Here is a 9,562-nt window from a genome sequence, read left to right as displayed (position 1 = left end):
ACTATCGAAATAAGAAACTAATTTTACTGTTTTATAATCTTTTACATTACACTTCTTACTTTTAGTTTCATAATACAAATGTTCAATTAAATTTCTCTCGTATCGTGAGGTCAAAGCGTTGTGGTAAAGCATACATCAAATTTTAAAAGATCTGGATTCTACCAAACTTTATTCTTTTTAAATTATAAAATTTGTAAAAATTAATAGTTTGCTCAGCTCTCTTTATAATATCTTAAAATCAATACAAACTTTGTAGTCATGTACCTAAACAAGTACAAATAAAAAGATAAAAATTACAAAACTTGAGATGATTACATAATTTTCTCATAACTTAAGTTCAATACCTTAAACGCAGATAACAAAGACGTTCCGATAAGACAGACACCGTACACACAGAAAGCACAAGGGATAAATTTGGTGTCTTGTTGAACTTAGTTGTAATATGCAGCGTTATCCTAATTCATCGTTTGAAGCACACAGCAGAAGTGAACAACGTTCTGTTGTTTATAGGGGGCATTTTCCTGATCAGTATTCCCCAACAGGATCTGGTTATGGCGGTTCAACACAGTATGGAATGTCCAGGGAAATGAGGGAAACATCTTTTGTAAATGAAGGATATAGGCGCAATCCACAATCAATCCAATCAATCGACCAATATCCCAATGACAGATTGGACCATTCTTATCACCGTGACAACACCCAGGCAATAGAACTACCAGGTATGGGTAACCCATCTACTGGAGGACCGTATGTTGAGTCACCGTCATCTTCTTCAATGGACGAAACCCAAGTGCAAACAACATCCAGTGAAATGATGGAAAGGGCTTATGTAAATGAAGGATATATGCATAGACCACCATCAATCCAATCCATCGAACAATATCCTACTAACAGAATGGACCATTCTTATCACTATAACAACCCCCAAGCAATGGAACAACCAGGTATGGCTAATCCATGCAATCATGGTATATATGTTATGTCACCTTCTTTTCCTACAATGGACGGTGCACGAGAGGGGGAAAATAATAAGCATCGAAAGACAAAACGAGATTCAATTCGTGTTATCCTTACCAGAGTTTGCTCAGCTATATTGGTTATCACAGACTGTGTCTTTGACTGGATGCAGTCTAATGATATGACAACACCCTCAGACATTATCTCAGATATTTCTGGTGTTAACGGTTTTAAACCACAACCGAAAAAAGAATGCACAAGTATAGAGGATATCGCAGAGAAGTATAAGCATTTTACCATTGCGGGAACAGTTCTGTCAGTTATCCAACTGGCTAATATCATCTTCCAGATTTACAGTGAAGTAAAGTTCATGAGGGATAAAAAGCAGGCGGTTGAAGGCAATGATAGCGCTCAGAAGAAAATGAGGGATAAGATTTTGAAATATCCTAAATAAAGGCAACAGTAGTATACCGCTGTTCAAAACTCATAAATCCAGGGACAAAAAACAAAATAGGGGTAACAAACTAAAACCGAGGGAAACGCATTAAATATAAGAGGAGAACAACGACAAAACACCGAAACGTAACACACACAGAAACGGACCAAGCATCAGACAAAACACCACGAGAATAACAAATATAACATAAAAACCAAATACATGAATTTGGGATAGACAAGTACCGTGCCACGTCTGATCTCAATATCTCAAAAATAAGAGAAAACACAAACGACTCAACGTTAAAATGTAACACACACAGAAACGAACAATAATATAACAATGGCCATCTTCCTGACTTGGTACAGGACACTTTTAAAGGGGAATAAAAGTGGTGGGTTGAACCTGGTTTTGTGGCATGCCAAACCTCGCACTTTAATGGCAAAGTTAAATATAACATTGAAATGACAACATAATATTACAGGACTACAATACAAATAAATAGGAGAACATATTAGACAAAGAAAAACATGATTAATAGATAACAAAAAGCATCAGGTTTAAAATTCAATACGCTAAAAAATTACTGGATGGTAGGACAGAAACTCTTTATTCTGCTTTATTCATAGAAATTCCACAAGGACTTCTTCTCCTCCGTTACAAAGATGCGTGTGTATCTCTTTGTGGCAAGGATTTAAAGGGTAAACATCTATCTAAACGTATTTGGTCTGCCGCTAATGGAGGTATTGCACTTTTGAACAATGCGTTTCGGTATCTTACATGCTCTCTAATGTGCGAAGAAGAAGTTGAGGAAGATGACAAACCCGGTTGTTGCAGCGGTGGTGGAGGAAAGTGTGTTGGCTGTATAAGATGTCTCTTCAAATGCCTTTGTCCCTGTTTATGGTGCTTCCATCGGTATGTTAATTGTTTTACATTAAGCAAGTAAAAGAATATTGGAAAAAAATTGTGAACAATTGATTTGAATTAAAAAATGGTTAACAATTAATTTGAGTTAAAAAAAAAAAGATTAGCATTTCATTTGAATTAAAAAATGGTTAACACTAGATTTGAGTCTAAAATTCTCCTGATAATCGAGCTCTGCTAGTATTTTTACATCCATGGCTTTTAATTCATTGTTTTAAGGGTTTTGGAAGAAGTTAAATGCAAAAAAGCGGTTTATTGATCTATTAGAGCTTTCTTACAAATTGACGAAAGTACGGTACGTACGCCTGACGAATCATACGTAAGACTCGTTTAAGGGATCCTTTATTTTGACATATTTAAATAATATATACATAGTCATGGAACCTCGGACCATTACCCTACATGTAACGACAGTTATTTAATTAGATTTGTTTTTTAAGATATATAGGATTTCGGTACGTACGATAGGTTAAAATATAAAACCACCAGGTGGAAGGAGATAACTTTACAAAATATCTTAAATATATGGTAGTCAGAAGAAATAATGCCCCTAAAAACTTTAAAAAAAAAAGGGCTCCAACCCCCTACCCGCTATTCAAAATTACAATATTACATTGTTTAACCTAAGAAAATATCAAAGGAAATACATTGTCTTCTTCCCTTTATACAGAAAAATAAGAAAAAAAAACAAAAAACAAATACTTCCTTGATTCAATATTTGCAATGCCAAAATAATAAAATGAAGAAAAAAGATGATCTTCATACTATACCGTATGCTGCTATATGATACACCGGAGTTAGGCTATCTCCTATGGAACCGTTTTTTTTAGCGTATAATTGCATTTTGCCTACAGTATTGAATCTTCATGGACGTTGAGTGACATCTTCGCGTCTATCTTTCAAGTATGTGTACTGTTAAATCGTCATTATAAAATCCACAACATAAATGATGCAAATTTGTAGATTTATTTTATTGATATATATTTAGGTGTTTAAATATGTATGTTAATGAACCAAAGCTCAAGGGCAGATTTACGGGGGATTCGCACAAAAGTACCTCTACTCAACAGACACATTCCTAGCCCCTAATTCTAAATCTTTTTCAAAATTTATTATATACAATTAAGTCAAATAGAGAGAGAGAGACGGTTTAATTTCCAAAACACCCAAGTTTCTCGTTTTTGCTTTGAGTGTAAGGGAACAATTCACTTCCGAAGAGGGATGCTTTTTCCTTTAAAAATATTTTGATTCCCTATTTGACCAAACAAAAATATTGTGGTCTTACGGTCTTGCAGATTACAAACAAAAAATTCTGAATCCAGATTTTACATTTACCCTATAGTGTAAAAATTTAAAAAAAAACAAACTAAAAAACTAAAAAACTAAAAAACTAAAAAAACTAAAAAACTAAAAAAAGAAACAAAACATAACCCCTTCTCTTTTGAAGTTCAATGGTTGCTCCCATAACTTGTTTGTTTATTTTCTTTTTTCCATATTTAATACTTGTTTAACAATGTGAACTTTGTAACGTTCATATTAAACTGAAGTTGCAATTAATAATATATACATAGTCATGGAACCTCGGACCATTACCCTACATGTAACGACAGTTATTTAATTAGATTTGTTTTTTAAGATATATAGGATTTCGGGACGTACGATAGGTTAAAATATAAAACCACCAGGTGGAAGGAGATAACTTTACAAAATATCTTAAATATATGGTAGTCAGAAGAAATAATGCCCCTAAAAACTTAAAAAAAAAAGGGCTCCAACCCCCTACCCGCTATTCAAAATTACAATATTACATTGTTTAACCTAAGAAAATATCAAAGGAAATACATTGTCTTCTTCCCTTTATACAGAAAAATAAGAAAAAAAAACAAAAAACAAATACTTCCTTGATTCAATATTTGCAATGCCAAAATAATAAAATGAAGAAAAAAGATGATCTTCATACTATACCGTATGCTGCTATATGATACACCGGAGTTAGGCTATCTCCTATGGAACCGTTTTTTTTTAGCGTATAATTGCATTTTGCCTACAGTACTGAATCTTCATGGACGTTGAGTGACATCTTCGCGTCTATCTTTCAAGTATGTGTACTGTTAAATCGTCATTATAAAATCCACAACATAAATGATGCAAATTTGTAGATTTATTTTATTGATATATATTTAGGTGTTTAAATATGTATGTTAATGAACCAAAGCTCAAGGGCAGATTTACGGGGGATTCGCACAAAAGTACCTCTACTCAACAGACACATTCCTAGCCCCTAATTCTAAATCTTTTTCAAAATTTATTATATACAATTAAGTCAAATAGAGAGAGAGAGACGGTTTAATTTCCAAAACACCCAAGTTTCTCGTTTTTGCTTTGAGTGTAAGGGAACAATTCACTTCCGAAGAGGGATGCTTTTTCCTTTAAAAATATTTTGATTCCCTATTTGACCAAACAAAAATATTGTGGTCTTACGGTCTTGCAGATTACAAACAAAAAATTCTGAATCCAGATTTTACATTTACCCTATAGTGTAGAAATTTTTAAAAAAAAATTTGATTGATAGCGTCGAAAAACTAAAAAAAGAAACAAAACATAACCCCTTCTCTTTTGAAGTTCAATGGTTGCTCCCATAACTTGTTTGTTTTTTTTTCTTTTTTCCATATTTAATACTTGTTTAACAATGTGAACTTTGTAACGTTCATATTAAACTGAAGTTGCAATTAAAGTTAGAGTTTCACATTTGTCGACTGCGATCACAAGAGTTACATTACCTTTTCATGCCCCACCTACGATAGTAGAGGGGCATTATGTTTTCTGGTCTGTGCGTCCGTTCGTCTGTCTGTTCGTCCGTCTGTCTGTTTGTCCGTTCGTCCGTCTGTCCCGCTTCAGGTTAAAGTTTTTGGTCAAGGTAATTTTTAAACCAAATTAAACTTTTGACCCCAATTTCACGGTCCACTGAACATAGAAAATGAAAGTGCATGTTTCAGGTTAAAGTTTTTGGTCAAGGTAGTTTTTGATGAAGTTGAAGTCCAATCAACTTGAAACTTAGTACTCAAGTTCCTTATGATATTATCTTTCTAATTTTAATGCCTAATTATATTTTTTATCCAATTTCATGGTCCATTGAACATGGAAAATTATAGTGCGAGTGGGCCATTCGTGTACTTTGGACACATTCTTGTTTAACATTTAACATAACATTAATAGAAAAAAAATTAACACAAAATCTGTTTTTTAACGTAACGTATCGGACGTAAGTGTATTTGACACTATTTTTCTTTGTTTTCTTATATTAAAAGCGTGTATTATTTACGATATGCTTATTTTTGAAAGATAAATTTGATCTAGAAAAGAACGCTTTTTGAGCGGATAAAACAAAGACTCTAAATTGTTATTGTGGAAATGAAATACGTGCTCCCTTTACGTTCCTTCGTACCTTCCGTCAATTTGTAAGAAAGCTCTAATATATCTTTTGAAGTGTTTATACATCCCTGACATATCTTTTTTTTCTTTTTTGTTTGTTTTTATCTTACGCGTACAACATTAAAAAATCGCACCGTACGCACCAAATCATAAAATAAATGATATGCTCGTTGCTATGTACCTCGCCATCATGAATGTCAGTTGAACAAAATAAAACAAAATAAAACAAATATCCGTTTCCAGTCTATTGAAGTTATTAAATTGAATATGCTTTCATTTTATTAACGTATTTACCTTAAATGATTGTATAAAAGATAATCCACATTTTTCGAGAGAAGGTAAACTTTTTTTTATTTGACGTGTTTGATTTCTACGTTCTTAAAATCAAACAATATAACAATCGTCGCAACTATATATGTTTAATCTTCTTCCTTCTTGTTGTTGAATATACTTCGAAAGAAATTGCATCTTCGCAAAATTTTAGTACGAGTTAAAAATTTAATTCAAATGTTTAATTCAAAAGAAAAGATTAAATAAAAATAGGTTGTAAGATTACATTATCAATACCGTACAACCATAATAGCTTAATGTTGGTGTCTGATAATAGTATGACCTTCTAATAACAGTACAAGGTATAAGATTTGTGTAAACAAGTGTACCTTTTTTGTAGATACGAATGCCTTATGTTTAGCTGTTGGATTTGTGTAAACAAATGTTCTTTTTTTTAGATACGAATGCCTTATGTGTGGCTGTTGGATTTGTGGAAAGAAATGCATCTGCGATATGTGTCAATGCTATACTGAACCGTGGTTTTGTAAGGTTCCATTTTGTGGAATTTGTACTTTTCATTACTGTCCACTTGTGGACCCTGAAAAACCAATGGGGGCTCAAAAATGTTGCGATGTGACAAGCGAGTGTTGTAACTGTTCAGATGGATGTTCTGATCTTTTTGATTATGAACCACTTGTATTTAACACCTCCCTTGCTACAGTTTTTAATTTTCTGTATGTGTTTGTGTATTTTGGGAACATATGCAGCGTGTTTTGTCTTTAGTTTGATTATCCAATCATTGAAAGTATTATCAATGTGATACTGTCCGCCGTGTCCACCGTGGCCACCACAATATTTTAATGAAAACATGTGGCGAAAAACTAAAGCTGTTTATGGTGTCAGTAAATATGTGATAAATGACAAAACAGTACACTGTATTTATTCCCTATTATAATCAGACTATAGCATATATTTATCTTTTAAAAGTAGAAATTTGTATATTAAATTTTTTTTTTTAAATAAACTTTGAACATAAGGAAAATATAAAATAACGTATCATTTTTCTGTTTAGTTTAAACATATTTTTTTTACTCAAAGTGAAATAGATTGGACACAAGAAAACCATACTCATCTTTCTGTTTAAACATTTGCCCTGATATTGAGTCTTTTGTTAAACAGAACTACATTTTTTAATTATATATAACCTCAGATGCGAATTCATCAAAGAAACGTCACAAAACGATACTTGGTGTATAACAAAAAGGACAGCATTATACAGATGTTATCCCAGTATAACCTAAACTACGAATATTGTTCCTGGCCGAAAATATGCATATGAATATGAGGCAGGTTTTACCAAAATTGTTAATAAACACATCTTTGTTTATTCTTTTAGATACCAGACACAGGAATAACACTTTGGTCATCATTATTATAAATACGTCTATCGAGCTAAAGAAAAGTACATCTTTATAAACAGTATCATTGTAAAAATCCTTATGAAAACAGAACTTTTAACTAAGTATTGCAGTTTGTATATAAAAACAACAGTAGTACAGTGCTGTTCAATGGTCATTATTCGATGAAGCAAACAAATCCGGGAAACAAACTTAAGGTGGTACCCAACATCTTCACTAAAATAAATTTGGCTCCTTTAATTTTCATAAAATTTGGACAAAGTATTTAATTTGACCCTTTGTCAAAAATATAAAAATTTCAAAAAATTTTAACCAACCGTTTTATCAGAAAAATTACACTGGTTATATAGCATTTTGACAAACACTTATTTTGATCATTGGGAAGCTTTATATTACTTTAACAACACAACGTAATTTAAACGTTAAGCTGATTTTACACCTTAACCCGAAGAAAGCACACAACTATAAAAGAAAAACAACGGAACAAAGCAAACGCATACATACGTAGAAACTGCCATATTTCTAACTTGATACAGTACATTTTAAGAAAAATAATGGGTTTAACATTGTTTAATGGCTTCCCAAACCTCCCACTTATATGTCAATGTTACAAATACCGATAAAATGACAAGCGTCACAGGAATGCAGTACAATCAACAAAACTCAGCACAGAGAAATACATAAATAAATAATATAATACTATATTACAACATGTAAACTGCACAACGGACATTTCCTAAGAATTTATGACAGCACACCACTATCCCATTTTTAAACCACACTTCCATATCTGTGACTTAACCCTGTTTAAGCTTTATCAAACTCCCATTAATCATGTATATGAAAACACGGAAATATTACATTTGTTTTCCATTTTACGTTGGTTGGTAAGATCTAATGTTAGATTTTGTCAATTTTATAGTCTTCTTTTTTAATTTACCTTGGTGTTCGATGAATGAGTAAATATTTCCCTCCGCACCAACTCATCATAAATACAAGGATTTAGATTGTGAGCATTAGACTTCGTTTCGCCTACAAAAGAATCATCGGTGACGAAACCCAAGACACTCACGAAAATATCAAACCGTATGAGAAAAGCACAATCATTAAAATGAAACCAATGAAACAACAACATCAAGAACAGGGAAATTGACAATCGGTGTACAATTCGTATATCAACACAAATCAATATTACTTTGTTAGGAGACGATTGCCGTTAATTTCTATAGTTCTGAGATACTCATCTTCTCAGAAGGACGTTATAATTTGACTTGTTCATGTGTATATATTACAAGAGACAATAGTAGTTCAGGCTTTAATGAATTCTATTAAAATGTCCTTTCAGTCCAATTCATAAACTTGCAGCTTTACAATGTAAATATTGACAATTTGTATAATACAGATATTCGAATGTTTCGACATTGATATCATTTGACTTTTGAAAGTGGTATAGTAATTATCTGTGAAGTCTAGATGAATCAATGAGATATGAACAAAGAATAATGATTATAAACTCATCATATCAATTGTGTACATAGGACGTGCGTGTTTTCTACAAACGTCTCATCAGAGAAGCTCGAAATTCTATTACTTTTAGAAGGGCTAAGTCAGGCTCGAAGTTGACGAGCATTGAAGACTAAAAATTGCGCTTATATGTCTTCTGTTACATCAGGAATTCGTTGGGACTCAACTGAAAACAGTGGGGTTGTGCTGGGTTCAAAGACACACAAGGGTAGTAAAACATACACACATTCTTGTTTGAATTGATTTACATTTGTCATTTCGGGGCATTTTAAAGCTGACTATGTGGTATAGGCCTTGCTCGTTGTTGAAGCCGTACGGTGACCTAATTTAAAAAGTTGTTTCAATTGCTGTGCCATTTTGTCTCTTGTGAAGAGTTGTCTCATTGGCAATCACACCACATATGTTATAGTATATATATAAAACTACGTTTTTGTCAGAAAAACATTCATTTTAAAATACTGTGTATATCAATATAATACCTCCATCACACTAATAGCGCACTACGATCTTTGATAAAAATGCAAATTTTGAAAAACGTAGTGCGATCGTGTATATCGCAGTAAGGTCGTGGTGAGGGCTTTCATGATCGTGATGAGCGGGG

General features: G+C 32.6%; 1 long non-coding RNA gene across 1 annotated transcript; it reads right to left on the bottom strand.

Annotated features, from left to right (window-relative positions):
• Positions 1 to 420: 420 nt before the first annotated feature.
• LOC143071356 (uncharacterized) lies at positions 421 to 2,308 on the bottom strand. The gene is made up of 2 exons (XR_012976883.1): positions 1,968 to 2,308; positions 421 to 1,403 (listed from the first exon to the last, which is right to left on the bottom strand). It is a non-coding gene; the product is annotated as an uncharacterized LOC143071356 (long non-coding RNA).
• Between the last annotated feature and the right edge of the window lie 7,254 nt (positions 2,309 to 9,562).

Source organism: Mytilus galloprovincialis, chromosome 4, assembly GCF_965363235.1.
Source record: "Mytilus galloprovincialis chromosome 4, xbMytGall1.hap1.1, whole genome shotgun sequence".
Classification (NCBI taxonomy): Eukaryota; Metazoa; Mollusca; class Bivalvia; order Mytilida; family Mytilidae; genus Mytilus; species Mytilus galloprovincialis.
The sequence above is the reverse complement of the archived record's forward strand: the minus strand, read 5'-3'. Positions and strand labels throughout refer to the sequence as shown.